This window comes from Podarcis muralis, chromosome 8 (genome assembly GCF_964188315.1).
Source record: "Podarcis muralis chromosome 8, rPodMur119.hap1.1, whole genome shotgun sequence".
In the NCBI taxonomy this organism is placed as follows: Eukaryota; Metazoa; Chordata; class Lepidosauria; order Squamata; family Lacertidae; genus Podarcis; species Podarcis muralis.
Genome location: NC_135662.1, coordinates 86,712,000 through 86,728,003, shown reverse-complemented (window position 1 = coordinate 86,728,003; position 16,004 = coordinate 86,712,000). Strand labels below are relative to the sequence as shown.

At 41.6% G+C, this 16,004-nt stretch overlaps 1 protein-coding gene and 2 pseudogenes across 1 annotated transcript in view; all 3 read left to right on the top strand.

Annotated features, from left to right (window-relative positions):
• Positions 1-16,004, top strand: part of LOC114601412 (protocadherin gamma-A5) — a 315,625-nt gene that overhangs the window by 43,332 nt on the left and 256,289 nt on the right. The gene's annotated exons all lie outside the window — the stretch shown is intronic.
• Positions 1,305-3,974, top strand: LOC114601111 (protocadherin gamma-A6 pseudogene; annotated as a pseudogene).
• On the top strand, positions 9,654-13,021 carry LOC114601422 (protocadherin gamma-A6 pseudogene; annotated as a pseudogene).

The window sequence follows — 16,004 nt, the reverse complement described above, 5'->3', positions numbered from 1 at the left end:
GGTCATGTTCACCACCAGTGTATATTCCATTAGGAAAGATGAAGACTAATGTTAAAAGAACATTTGTTGGCATTATCTAGTGGATAATTCAGTGTCTTGTCCCTCCTGCTAATGGCCAAATTCAGTTTTAGCAGTTTAATCGTGTAGAACAAGAAGCACAACATCAAGCTCTCCAACGAAGATGGCCGAAAACCACCTACCTCTGCTGTTTAACAAGCCCTCACGTGCTAGTTTTTAATAAAGCTTTCTTCTGAGTTTGACATCCAGTTTTCACATGTGTGCTTCTAAGCTACCATTGAATGTTATCCATCCACAGTAGAGGTGTTTGTGATAAGCTGGAGCTGTGGATGAGGCAGCAGCATGGTTGGGTCTTTATGCTTCTGTAAGCAACCAATCTGGCATTCCTGCTGGTGCGCCTGCATGGCCCTAACCTTGCCGTGACTGAAGCCCAGCCCTTTCCAGATAAGCAGTGGCAATAAATTACAGAGAATGTGGCCATTTTACTTCTTTGCTCTGTGCAGTAATACCTAGTGTTAAGAATGTTCAAGGCGCTTCACATATAGTGCTGTGTAACTCTTACAATAACCCAGAAAAGTAGATCAATGTTATGATACTGGGTTAGGGGGAGAGGCTGCATTCAGATTTGTGGGGAATATTGCATTAGTTATTTTTCCTGCGTTTAATGGCATCATTTCTGTCCTGTTCTTTTCACTGTGCTAAGGAACTGTGGTTTTTGACTGATATACCGGCAAGTTGTGCTAAATTTCATGCACACCAGCGCATTTGGTACCACACAACAATGAATGTCATTGGCTAATGCCGCAACTCTGTCAGCCTTTCCGTACGTGGATGCCTCTGTTTCCGCATGAAAACAGCAGGAAAGAACTGTGTGCCAGCATATCAGTTTCCTCACTTTACAACTACAAACTTTACACTGACACAAAGAAAATAGGAAGTACCAGAGGCTTACTATTCTTTTTTCTGCATCCAAAATGAGTCTTTTGAATATCCAGCAAACAACATTGCTGAGAAAGTTCAATATTTCAGACTTCAATTCATTCCAGAATTTCCAGTAATGGGGTAGGGCAGGAACCCTAAACACACTTGTCCTTCCTGCTCCATTTCAGTTTGTTTACAACAACAAAAGTTGTCACTCTACTTTATCCTTAGTGGGTAAATTTGAAGGAAAAAAATAAAGAATATAGAAAAATATACATAGTTATCCTAGCTATATCTTTATTTATAATATTTATAATATTATAATATAATAGTACAGTGAAATGGTGTTTATTTAATTTTCAAAAGTGAAGTTTTTGCAGTCTGGGCTTGATCCTCTGGGTGTCACTGTTCACCAGAACGGAGCAGAAATGTGAAATCCTGCCCAATTGAAGTTGCCTTTCCGTTAAACACAAACACAAAATATCTGAAGGAACAAGCTGCTTGTCAGTGTAAAGAAGAAATGGAAGTGCATTTTCCTTAGAAAAAAATTGGATACAGCATCATTTGAACCAGAATCTAAGGGTCTTTAACCTGCTGCAAGGATGGAAGGAATTCAGAGGCTGTGGAATTGCAGAAAGGGAATCTTCCAGTGCCTTTTCATGATGTTTTCTTGGAAGGCAGTTTCTGGGCAGATCCACTACTCCATTCCAGAAGAGATGCACAAAGGCTCTTCAGTGGGGAATGTTGCAAAGGACCTGGGGATGGATGGCAAGCAGCTCCCAAACCATGGACTGCGCATTGTTTACCCTGTAGGTATGATTCAGTACTTTTCTTTGAATGCCAACAATGGCCATTTGCAGATATCTGAGAGAATAGATAGAGAGGAAATCTGCAGAGAGGCAGAGAAATGTTTGTTGAAGTTTCAGGTTCTTGTTGAAAGCAAACTGAAGCTTTATGGAATTGAAGTGGAAATTACGGATATAAATGATAATGCTCCCCACTTCCCTCTATGGGAACAGGAGCTGGAAATCAGTGAGGCCTCTACGCCTGGATTCCAGGTTCCTCTTCCTGAAGCTCAAGATCCAGATTGGGGGATAAATTCCGTCCAGAGCTACCAACTCTCAGGCAGTAGCCATTTTGCTTTGCATGTGCAAACAGAAGAAAATGGTGCCAGACTTGTTGAAATTGTGTTGGAAAAGTCACTGGACAGAGAGGAACAATCAGCTTACGATCTGCTCCTCATAGCTACTGATGGAGGTGATCCTATCAGGTCTGGCACATTACAAATTCACATTGTTGTCCTTGATGCAAATGACAATGCACCAGTTTTCAGCCAACCTCTCTATGAAGTAAATGTCAATGAGAATATTCCCAAGTGGTCCACACTTTTGACAGTGAGAGCGACTGATATGGATGAAGGAATCAACGGAGACATTAAATACTCTTTCCAAAAAATCACAAAGAGAGACTCCCAAATGTTTCTGTTAAATTCCACAACAGGTGAAATCATCCTTATTGGGAATCTTGATTATGAGGAATCATCTTTATATGCATTTGAGATACAAGCCAAAGATGGAGGAGGCCTGAGCGACAGATCAAAAGTTGTGATATCTGTTACGGATCTGAATGACAATGCACCAGAATTATCAGTTAACTTTGCCACCAACACCATACTTGAAAGTTCAGCATCCCAAACAGTAATTGCCATTTTAAATGTCCAAGACCGAGATTCAGGAATCAATGGGGAAATCACATGTTCAATCCCTAGCAACGTCCCTTTCCAGCTAAAGAAGTCCATGGATAACTTTTACAGTTTGGTGACTAATGGTGCCCTTGACAGAGAACAGGTGTCTGTCTTCAATATTACTGTCACTGTTGCTGACCATGGAATCCCCCCTCTTTCTGCAGTCACAGTTATCACACTTCAGGTTTTAGACACAAATGACAACCCACCCCTCTTTGAAAAAACAGACTATACTTTCTATTTTGTTGAGAATAACCAAAGAGGAGCCATGGTCTCTTCCTTAAGAGCAAATGATCTTGACTGGGAAGAAAATGCCAGACTAACATATTCCATCACTGATGACCAAGGAAGTGACTCCCGCCTCTCCTCCTATGTCTCCATTAACTCTGAGACGGGGGTTATATATGCTCTGACCTCCTTTGATTATGAAGAGTTTCGAGACATCAGATTCCGTGTAAAGGCTCAGGACGGAGGCTCTCCACCACTCAGCTCCAACGTCTCAGTGACTCTCTTCATCCTGGACCAGAATGACAATGCTCCCCAAATCCTGTACCCCTCCCCTCCCACCGACGGCTCCACAGGGATAGAGCTGGCCCCTCGCTCCTCAGAGCCAGGCTACCTGGTCACTAAGGTGGTGGCCGTGGATGCGGACTCTGGCCAGAATGCCTGGCTCTCCTACCAGCTGATCAAGGCCACCGAGCCAGGGCTCTTCACTCTGGGGCTCCACATGGGAGAGATCAGGACGGCCCGCTTCTTTCTGGAGAAAGATGTCCTCAAGCAAAGCCTGGTGGTTTTAGTCAAGGACAATGGGCAGCCACCAATGTCGGCGTCAGTCACTGTCACTGTGGTGCTGGCTGACACCATCCCTGCAATCCTCTCAGACCTGAGCAGCATCTCAGCTCCTGTAGAGCCTCCATCTGACCTCACCTTCTACCTGGTCCTTGCAGTGGCTTTTGTCTCCTGCTTGTTCCTCGCCTTCCTCCTTGTGTTACTGGCCATCAAGTTGCACAGATGGAGAAATTCTCAGCTGCTTGAGTCGGGGAGTGTGAATTTCAGTGGCGCTCCTATCTCACAGTTTGTGGGGATTGACGGAGTCCGAGCATTTCTGCACTCCTACTGCCATGATGTTTCTCTGACTTCAGGCTCTAAGAAAAGCCAATTTAGTATTTCCAAGGCAAATTATTCCAATACTCTGAGCAATCAACAGACTTGTGAGGTAAAGAATCCTATCATATCTGGTGAAGATTTAAATTCTAATGATGGTGATCCAGTCATAGCCCAGGTGAGTTAATCAGGTTATCTTTTGATTTTATATGAACTTACTTATCTTGGTGAATTTTACATCTATCTGCTGATCTGCAATACTATACTGGAGGGTGTTATTATACATAGCATTTTATTTGATATTTATTAGTAACACCACACTTGGTTTTTCAGTACAGTATTTGTGTTTGATGTTATAACAGAGACAAATTATTTTACTCAATTATATTTCTTATCTTTACTGTTATATTGCCCAGTAGTAAAATGTCTCTCTGATCCTCATTGCCAAGTATATATTATGGTATGTAAAAAGAGAATGGATGCTATGCAGCTTTTTAATGAACATCAATTATATGCTTATCCATAGGAGAGATAAGCACATGCTTAAGTTCCTTCTCCAGAAATCACTGGGTCTCCGAAATGTTTTTCTTTGGCCAAAATGTACCATATAGTTGTAGGATATTTTGGAATAACATGTGCATAGTAAGAATAATCATGAGTTATACTTATGCACTTGTTTGACTGATATTCTAGCATCTGCTGAATCGAGAAAAATGAATATAACATGCTAACTGAATATGAATTAAGATAGATTATTTAGTGCATTTGTGCAATTAGTTTTAGGCTGAATCTTCTGCCTTTTCCATTAGTAAATGTCATGTGGATTCTCATGTTCTCTACCGGGATGGGTAGGGCAGAAGGAAAATCAAAGATGTAAACTGGCAGAAGAAAACACTCCCATATGCAAGGATTAAAGTGAATCTTCCATATGATGGACCATGAGTGCCTCTACCACTTTCCAAACCTCTAAAAGGATAAGATCAAAGACAGGGAGGTGTCTGGATAGGAAAGACTCTCACATAAGACTCGGCAGAGACAGAGCTGTTTCTTGTAATGGCTTTGAAATGTCAAGCACCAGGGCCGGCCCACCCATGAGGGAAGGTGTGGTGACCACCTTAGGCGGCAGAGTCCACCAGGGCGGCAGATCCTGATGTCAGTTCCTGACGTAGATCTTCACTCACCCCATCTTCCCTGGTGGGGAGGGGATGCCATTCTGGGGTCTGTCTCAGGTGCCAAAATGTACAGTGGTGCCTCGCAAGACGAAATTAATTCGTTCCGCGATTTTTGTCGTCTTGCGGTTTTTTTCGTCTTGCGAAGCATGGTGTCGGGAAAGTTTTGGAAAAGCTTCAAAAATCACCAAAGTCTTTAAAAACCTCAAAAAAGGCTACCACACCGCGTGCTATGAGTTGCTCCTCGAAGTCAAGTCGCAACTGTATTAACGGTGTTAAGAAAAAGGAAACAAACTTGCAAGACGTTTCCATCTTGCGAAGCAAGCCCATAGGGAAAATCGTCTTGCGAAGCAGCTCAAAAAACAAAAAACCCTTTCGTCTTGCGAGTTTTCCATCTTGCGAGGCATTCGTCTTGCGAGGTACCACTGTACTGGGCCGGCCTTGCCAAGCACTGCTTGGCTTTTTGCTACATACAAAACTATTCCTGGAGAAAATATACCAGACCTTTCCTGTCACTAAATATGGTAATTAATTATCTTCTGACAGATAAACCATAATCTCTGCTGTGGAGCCTCTTCTAGAGAATGCTTATTCACTCTTTTTGATCTCCTGTGTGTATCTGTGGCAGCCATTATGTTTTAGAAGTGCTGGCAGCACTCCTCCCCCACTCTTCTGAGGAAAATATTATCTTTCCTGAATACTTTTTCTACTCACAATTAAGCAAGCAGCTTCAATCCCTTACTAGGCCTCATATTAAACCTTGCTAAAAATTAAATAAAAATCCAGTATATATGCAATTCTGGAGCGCACAGTCCTGATTATATGATTTTTAAAAAGTTCTTAAATGCCATGAATATGAGCTCTTTGTTCCTAGAAACTGGGATGCGTCGTTCCTGTGGTGGGTTTGTCTGAGATGAAGTAATCCCTAGAAGTTATTTTCTCTAGATATTACTACACAGTAAATGTGGATGGATGTTAAAAACTCACCCAAAGGCAAATGTGAACACTTTACAAAGAGGCTTAGACATATCTTATTCTGTGAAAGAGCTAAAGACCTGCCAATCATTAAGAATTCACTGTATAGTTAACTTACAGTATAATGGTATACATACCCACTCAGAAGTGCTTAATGGGTACAGGATGGCAGACGAGGCTTTGGTTTAGGGTTGGCATTGGGGGAAAACAGGTTCTTGTGCCTTTAACAGATGTATGGCAGACAGAAATTCAAGAGGTTGAGCTTTTCCTAGTATGGAAATACAATTATGGGAAAAGTTTCACCATGACTGTGCTCACTCTAATTTTGTGGTATACCATGCTCCCCGCAGCAGCCATTTTGTATTATGCCATGCACCCATGGCAGCCATTTTGTGACTTGCACCCACAGCACTCTCTCAGAATTAAAAAAAGTGACCACTGGTCCAATGGTGTAATTGCAAAACAGGCAAACTGTCAGGTTTCTGAGGTGGCAGCAGCTAGAGTGAGGAAAGGTGAAGAGCAGGCCCTCAGCCTGGCAGAACCACCTCCCCCGCTTCCTTGCTGAGGAGAAATGAGCAGGCCTTGGGACTGAGGCTTTATAAAATGATGTGAAGCTGTACAGGTTCCCTGACCACCTGAATTTATATTTTTGTCTAGATGGGGTAACTACCGTACAATACTTCTGGTGGACATGCTGCCATGTGCCTCCCTGCCACAGGGGACCACTATCTGAGATATATTTGGCAGGTATTCATGGAAGGGACGTGGAACTCCCTGCCCTGGAAAGTCCTCTGGGCCTCCTTCCTGATGGCATTTCACTGCCTGCTGCAGGCCTTTTTATTCCAATAGGCACTAATCCTGCCTTGAAGCTGAATATTCTTGACTATATCCCAAATATAGACATTTTTTAAAAAAATCCACACTCCATGGCAGGATTGTTGAAGTGACTATTATTTTATCTGCAAAGTCTGAGGTAAATTACCATAGCGTACAGAGTCCAGATTTATTCTTCCAAAAGAACTCTGCCAAATTCTTCTTTACATATTTGGGGGCAAATGACAGAAAAAGAAGACAATTTATTTACTGCTGCTGCAATACTACCACTCCAAATTCTAGGATGGATTGAGGGGAGCATCGCATGTTCAAAACAAAAGGAAACTGAGGTGTGAGTGACATTTATTCCTTCCTGTAGAATATGGAAAGCAGGGCTAGGCGCAAGGATCATGGAATGATGGCTGATTCTAGCAGGTGAAATTCTTGCATTGTATCATAGTGGAGACACATGTGTTCTCACTTCACATATTAGAATTATAGAGTTGAAAGTTACCTCAGTAATCATCTAGTCCAACCATCTGCCAATGCAGGAAATTCACCATTGCTGATAGTCTCTGTTTAGAGCTTCTAATGAAGAAGAGTACACAACTTAATGGATGCAGTCTGATCCACTTTAAAGCAGCTCATGCCTGCAAAAGGTTCTTCCTAATAGTCTAAATACTTTTTCTTGCAATTTGAATTCTTTTTTTGTTTCCCCTTTTTGGACACATTCCAGTTTGCCAATATTCTTCTTAAACTGTGCTGCATGGAAATGGGCACAGTACTCTGGGTGAGATTGTCTGACCAAAGCAGGATATAAATATACCATTACTTCTCACAAACTGGACACGGTATTTATGTTGATGTGAACTAGAACTGCATTAGCCTTTTTAGCTGTTGTGTCGCACTGCTGGCTCATATTTACCTTGTGGTCTACTAAAGCCCTAGTTCCTTTTCACATGTACAACTGTCAAACCAGGTATCACCCATCCTAGATTTGTGCACCTGATTCTTCCTACCTAACACAGAGATTTAAATTTATCTCTATTGAAAGTTGTTTTGTTAAAAATGTCCCCTTGTTTTGTTAAAAATGTCCCCTTTCTGCATCCAGTCATGATCCAAGTATTATTAGCTATTATTAGGCATGAGGGAGCTGCTTTCTATGAGTAGACCCTATGCAGTTGGGATCTAAGTGAGAAGCCATGTAGGTTGAGTTTATGCAAGAGGAATGTGTTCAGTTGATGTGGGTAGGACCTGCGTGATCAGCTCACTCATTACACCCCAGCTGCATGGAGACTGTTTGGAGGAAAGCAGCTCCCAAGCAAGAGGCATGCTATTTAGAAGACTTCTGAGTCACTCGGTTTTCTTGTGCTTCGCCAGCTTTCACCACAACTCAAATGGCATCCAGCTAGGCTTCTGTTTCTGATTTTTCAGGTCCCTACTTCAGCAGGAAGTAGAAGAGACGCTGGTGTTTATTATCTTACCTTCTACATGGTGCCTACTTAAAAGCATACCTCATGAGAGGCCATCTGAATACCTGTAGCCTCCAACTACACAGTAAAGTTACCACATTTCTAGATATGGGTGCCTATGGAATCACGGGTGGGATTTCAGATAGTTGTAGTCACACCTCCCAGTGGCCATGATGTGAGATATGTTCATTTGAGAATATTGTTGGTTAGCTATAAATCAAAGAAGTGACTGAGTTGATGGCCAAAGTCAAATTGAGTTGACTTCAGAGAACAACCAAGCCTCCAAAAGAAGAGCTGTCAGCGATAAAGTCATAAGAAGATAATGTAATACCACAGCAAACTGGAAGTATCTGGGATAGATTATTGAAATTGTTTCCCCACTTCAATGGAGACTTAAAAAATTCAAATCTGCTACCTCAGAATGTAATGGTGTGAAAACAAAAGCGCCTTCTTGATACCCTTAATACATCTCTTGTTTCAAAACACCAGTTTCAGATTATTATGGTACTAGAAAGAATAGCTATCCTCATGATGGGCAGGGTGCAAGTCTTAGTTCTTGGACACTTTAGTTCCATTAATCTTGTTCTGATTATTGGCTTTCAATGAGAACGCTCTGCAGTTCTACTTACTGGATGTAATGGAAACTTCTCATCTCAATGTTAGTCAGCGTGAGAGCCTGAGGAACTATCAGATGAGAACTGAAGAAAGAGAAACTGGGCACATGGGATTACTGAAGGAGGGAAAGATGGAGAGGAAAGAGGATGCATGATTATTTTTCAAGCACAGCCCTGTGGAAGCTGACTTTCCATTATGCAATCCCCTGCATCTAAGAGCTGCCTGTGAAAGACAGAACCACTTGGACAGGGTTGGGGGGGAAATCACACAAATGTAACTGCATGTGAAGGTCAAATAAAGAATTAACTCTGAGAAGGAAATGGGAGCAGGAGGGAAGAATGATTAGAAAACTGCACATGATAGATCAGCATACATAGATGAGCAGGACTGAATTGCACATATCGTAGTATAATCACCTGCCAGATCCTTGGTTATACAGTGGTACCTTTAGTTACAAACGCCTCAGGTTGCAAACGCTTCAGGTTACAAACTCCGCAAACCTGGAAGAGTTACCCCGAGTTGAGAACTTTGCCCCAGGATGAGAACGGAAATCGTGTGCTGGCGGCACAGCAGCAGCAAGAGGCCCCATTATCGAAAGCACACCTCTAGTTAAGAACAGTTTCAGGTTAAGAATGGACCTCCAGAACAAATTAAGTTTGTAACTAGAGGTACCACTGTATGCTTATAATATTCAATATTCAACTAAGACTGGGAGTAAACATGAGAACAGCTGAGAAAAAGTACCTATTGTGATTTATTTTTTTAAGGACAAAACTGGCTTATATGAACTATATATCTGTTAATGTATTGAACAAAAAGATCAGTCGACTGAAATTTCCTGATAATACCATAAAGAATAGAAGGAGTTATGGAAGAAAATGTATATTTAGGATTCCAAAATAAGGCTTCTGCAGTTTTGTATTGAGCCTCATGGTGTCGCTGTTCACCAATAAGGAAAAAAAGTAAAAGATCTAGCCTCACAGCCTTAGCTATTACAGTGCAGCACACAATAACTGAGGCAAGGCTGAACATGACAGTACAGAAAGCAAAACTGAAGGAAGTTTTGCTTAGAAACAATTTGGCTATTTTGAACTGGAACTAGGAGCAGAACAAAGGGAACACCAGAAACCAATCATTAGAGCTTTTGAACAGAACCAGCATTTTTTATCCTGGTACAAAATCATGGAAGAAACCCAGAGACTCGGGAGTTGCAGAAAAGGAATCCTTCAATGCCTTGTCATGGTGACTATCTGGAAGCTAATTTCTGGGCAGATCCGCTATTCCATTCCTGAGGAGATGCAGAAAGGCTCTTTTGTGGGGAATGTTGCAAAGGACCTGGGAATGGATGGGAAGCAGCTTTCAGACCATGGACTCCGCATTGTTTCCAGTGTAGGTATGGTTCAGTATTTTGCTTTGAATGTCAACAATGGCCATTTACAGATTTCTGAGAGAATAGATAGAGAGCAAATCTGTGGAGAGGCAGACAAATGCATATTGAAGTTGCAGGTTTTTATTGAAAGTAAATTAAAACTTTATGGAATTGAAGTGGAAATTACAGATATAAATGACAATGCACCCTGGTTTCTACCAAAGGAATGGAAAATGAAAATCAGTGAGACATCAACACTCAGAGACAGATTTCTTTTACCCATAGCTCAGGATCCAGATCTAGGGATAAATTCTATACAAGATTATCAACTTGCAGGCAGTAGCCATTTTTCTCTGCATGTGCAGACAGGAGAAAATGGGGCAAGACATGCTGAGCTGGTGCTGGAGAAACTTCTGGACAGGGAAGAGCAACCAGATTATCATCTAATCCTCACAGCTACTGATGGGGGTGATCCAGTGAGATCTGGTACTGCTCAAATTCATGTGATTGTTCTAGATGCAAATGACAATGCACCGGTTTTCACACAACAGATCTTTGAAGCAACCATAAAGGAAAATATTCCTAAAGGGTTTATAGTTTGCACAGTGAAAGCCACCGATATAGATGAAGGAATCAATGGAGAGGTAAAATACTCCTTTGGAAAAAACACAGAGAAGATTTCTAAAATGTTTCTATTGAATTCAACAACGGGAGACATTACCCTTGCAGGAAGCCTTGACTTTGAAATATCATCCTTATATGAATTTGAGGTGCAAGCCATTGATGGTGGTGGTCTAAGTAACAGATCAAAGGTTGTTATCTTTGTAAAAGACTTAAATGACAATGCACCTGAAATAGCAATAACCTTTGTACTCAACGCTGTGTCTGAGAACACACCAACTGGAACTGTCATTGCCATTTTAAATGTCCAAGACAGAGATTCAGGAGTCAATGGGGAGGTTATATGCTCAATTTCCAACAGTCTTCCTTTCCAACTTAAAAAAACAATGGACAATTTTTACACTTTAGTGACAGACAGAGCCCTTGATAGGGAACAAGTGGCAACCTATGACATCGCTATTACAGCAACTGATAATGGGACTCCAACATTATCAACCTCTGCAATTATTTCACTGCAGCTGTTAGACACAAATGACAACCCCCCACTCTTTGTACAGTCAGCCTACACCTCTTATCTTCTAGAAAATAATCCAAGAGGAGCCTCAGTCTTTTCCCTGAAAGCAAGTGATCCAGACTGGGAAGAGAATTCCAGAATAACATATTCCATCACTGATGACCAAGGAAGTGACTCCCGCCTCTCCTCCTACCTCTCCATTAACTCTGAGACGGGGGTTATATATGCTCTGACCTCCTTTGATTATGAAGAGTTTCGAGACATCAGATTCCGTGTAAAGGCTCAGGACGGAGGTTCTCCACCACTCAGCTCCAATGTCTCAGTGACTCTTCTCATCCTGGACCAGAATGACAATGCACCCCAAATCCTTTACCCCTCCCCTCCCACTGACGGCTCCACAGGGATAGAGCTGGCCCCTCGCTCCTCTGAGCCAGGCTACCTGGTCACTAAGGTGGTGGCCGTGGATGCAGACTCGGGCCAGAATGCCTGGCTCTCCTACCAGCTGATCAAGGCCACCGAGCCAGGGCTCTTCACTCTGGGGCTTCACACGGGAGAGATCAGGACGGCCCGCTTCTTTCTGGAGAAAGATGCCCTCAAGCAAAGCCTGGTGGTTTTAGTGAAGGACAATGGGCAGCCACCTCTCTCTGCTTCAGCCACTCTGACTGTGGTGCTGGCTGACACCATCCCTGCAGTCCTCTCAGACCTGAGCAGCATCTCAGCTCCTGTAGAACCTCCGTCTGACCTCACCTTCTACCTGGTCCTTGCAGTGGCTTTTGTCTCCTGCTTGTTCCTCATCTTCCTCCTTGTGTTATTGGCCATCAAGTTGCACAGGTGGAGAAATTCTCAGCTGCTTGAGACGGGGAGTGTGAATTTCAGTGGGGCTCCCGTGTCGCAATTTGTGGGGATCGATGGAGTCCGAGCATTTCTGCACTCCTACTGCCAGGAGGTTTCTCTTACTACAGACTCTAGAAAGGCAAATTATTCCAATACTCTGAGCAATAAAGAGGCTTGTGAGGCAAAGGATCCAATCCTACCTGGTGAAGATTTAAACTTGAACAATGAAGGCTTAATCGTAGTCCAGGTGAGCAAACAATTTTAGATTAACATGATTTTGTTTTGTTTTGTTAATATCAGAATATATTTCCCATTTACCTCTGGTTTCTCATTATATTCAGAACTATGCCAGTCTTCTTTTTATTCCATTCAGCTCCCCTTTTTAGTCATCACTGCATATGTGATCCTTCTGTGAAGGAACTTCTTTCATCAAATCTTTATCTTGATGCATCAAGTGACCAATCTTTGCCTCATTCGTGCTACTTCACACTGCTGGTGGGGGCTCATAAAACAGAATGCTCCTCTATAAGAAAACATAGTTCCCTACATGTTGCAAACAATCATGCCTGGGAGACAGTTATTAGCCTAATTTTATTCCTCTCACCTAGTTTTTATGTGGAAGTGTATTTCCTGACCAGTATTGATCAAGACTTCAGTATGTGGGTTCTTGTTTAATTTACGGATGGATTTGGTGCATTCTTAATTGTTTTAGATTTGACTGTTGTATTTTGTTTTTATCTCATTTCTGCATGACATTTCCAAACGTTGGGATGGATGGATAGACAGCTAGTATATCAATAAATGAGTATATAAATGTGAGCAGCCACCTATCTCGGTACTGGCAAGACATAGGTTTACTGCCTCAGTGAGCACTAAAAACTAGCGGCCTATGACAAGTCAGTGTCCACTCCAGTCATTCAGGCAGACAAGCTCTTAACCTGGAAGCAAACTGATTCATTTTTCTTTTTCTTTCAAGCAGCTTGTACACTACAAATACCTACTGTGGTCTGCATGGACAGATAGGATAGTCAAACATCTAGTCAGCAAGTAACTTTGGTGAACTTGTTTGCATGTCCATGGTACTTCATAGGGACTTCTCTGATAGTAAGTAACCCCTTTCCACTACACTCCCTCTAGAAAGCTGGTATTGATATTCCCATTGCCAAAAGGCTTGTTATGTCATTTTCCAAAAGCAGTTATGGTTTTACTTAACTCTTGATTGACTGAGATATTATTGATGTTTATATATTTTAGAATGATAAGATAAGGAGACTTAATTGGGGAGGGGACTCTGGGAATAAAAAAGAAAAAATGCAAGCAATTGTATATAAGATTGGTTGCATTATGCTCCTTATAACTTGGAACCTTCACCCTGTGTCAGAAAACAACAGCAACACACTAACTTTGGGGGGGGGGGGTTCTACCCCAATGAGATTTGCAATATAAGCTGAGGGTAGAATTTTGAATCCCAGAAAATATATGTGTCTGTGGTGTCAGAAGAAGAGTGCTTGACAATGTCCAAACATCCCAAGCTGGACAACACTTATTTGTGGGATGTGTTTCTGACCCCGTTAAGAAACTCACAAGAAAACTGTCCTTGGTTAGAGAGATGTCCCCAAACAACATTATATGGTTTGTGCCAAGTTATTGACACAGCTGTAAGTGGTAGGGGCTGAACTTTGGAGATATTGTAGGGGTGACCATTTGTGACAATGTCCTGGAAGTCCATTCATTGAAGAATGAAAACTACACTGGAGCGGAGGTGGGGATGCTTTGATTCACACAAAATTGTATGAGAGAAACTGGAAATGATTTATTACTTGGGAACATTGCGGGGGAAATGGTGCTAGAAATAGTTGCTTTACATTATTGTAAATAAAAGTGGTAAAATATTTTGATCACATTGATCATATGCACATTGGTTAGTTTGGTCTTTCAGTATTTTATTCCTTTACAGAAACCTTTTAAACAGAATAATGCAAAAGTATAGAGGTATTAATGCTATGTTTAAACTGGGTGAAAGACAGATAGCAAATAACATACTAATGTATTACATGTTATCTCTTTTATAAAGAGTGCAGCTAGCTTTAGTCCAGGTCCTGTAAGATTTTAAATATAAGCTCTCCCATCTTTTTTAATCACTTTAGTTCAGTGAGGACCCAGTTTTCTTTGAATTAATTTCAAGTATAAATAGGGTTCATCAGTACCATTAGCTAAACCTCCCTGCCGTTTCTTCCCTTTTTCAAGTAAAAAAAAATCACCTTTGTGTGGGGTGCTGGTAGTAACTGTCAATGGGCAGAGGTAGGAAAGTCCTAACCTTGAACCAGAAATGATGTTCCTGAGTATGCACAGAAGTGGAACTTCCTGCCAGAGAGGATGTAAAGTGTAGTTCCCTCTGCCTCCTGATCCAATAAAGGAGACATTGACAAACCCTGTGTACCCTGACAAGGAATTACACTATTTAAATGATCTAGAAGACCACAATTTCTTTAGAAGCCTCTGGAAACAAACTTTCTATATCTGATGAGCCCTCCACACCAACAGGCATCCACTCTCTACTATTCCTATGGTTTTTCTTGTTTTGTTTTTTTTCCTTTTTAAAGAAAGAAACTATCAATGATGCTGAATGGTGAGGCACTGGGAAGCGAAGAGGGTGCACAAGTGATGGAGAAGAAATTTGTTTCTGATTGCATTTAAAGGTGAACTTATATTACAAGCAATTCCCTACTTTAGAGATAAAATTCCATGTAGAATTACAGAAATAGCAAAAACAGTTCCCCGTGTGGACTCAGAGTGTCACTGTTGGACAACGTGGGAGCAGCCATGGCTCAGCATTTCTGAGACTCTTGGAGCATTTTCTCTCTCTGAACACTTCAGCTGAGTAGAAAGGAAAAGGTTTTATTTTAAAAGCCGTACGAGAAAGGAAAGCTCTCAGTTTCCCAAAGATCAACTCAAAAGAACAATATTTCTATTATCTCAAATAAGTGTACTGGGAGTCTTGAAAACTGAAGAGAAAGGAGGAGGAAATCAGAAACAACAATGGATGTTATGGAAATAAAGCAGGTAGAGAGAACAAGGAAGATCATCAGGAGGCAAGTACTGTTTCTGTTCATATTCTGGTCTGTGTTCTTCAGCCAGGTGGTGTCTGAGCAGGTTCAGTATTCAGTTCCAGAGGAAGCAGAGCAGGGCTCCTTTGTGGGGAACCTTGCTAAAGATCTGGGGTTGGATGTCAGAGAGCTGTCAAAACGCAAGCTTGGTATTTCGTCAGAAAAGCAATTCTTTGATTTGAATGAAGAAAATTGCAACCTGTATGTGAATGAGAGGATAGACCGGGAAGAGATCTGTGGGGAATCATCCACTTGTGTCCTCAAATTAGAAGTTGTGGCACACAATCCTTTGAATATTTTCCACGTAAATATTTTTATCCAGGACATAAATGATAATGCCCCACATTTCCAAAATGAAAATATTGAGCTTGAATTGAGTGAGTCTACTCTGCCAGGAACTCGATTTGCTCTTGGAAATGCTGAAGATGATGATATTGGAATAAACTCCCTCCAGAATTATCAATTAAGCTCAACTCCATATTTCAAACTAGAAATTCAAGCTGGCAATGATGGTGGCAAATATGCAGAATTAATATTACAGAAACAACTGGACAGGGAAAAGGAACAGATGCACCACATGGTCCTTACAGCCATGGATGGTGGAGAACCTCCAAAAACCGGAACAGCCAACATATTGGTAACAGTTATTGATATTAATGACAATGCTCCTGTTTTCACCCAGACAACATATAAAGTGAGCCTGAAGGAGAGTGCACCCAAAGGAACCT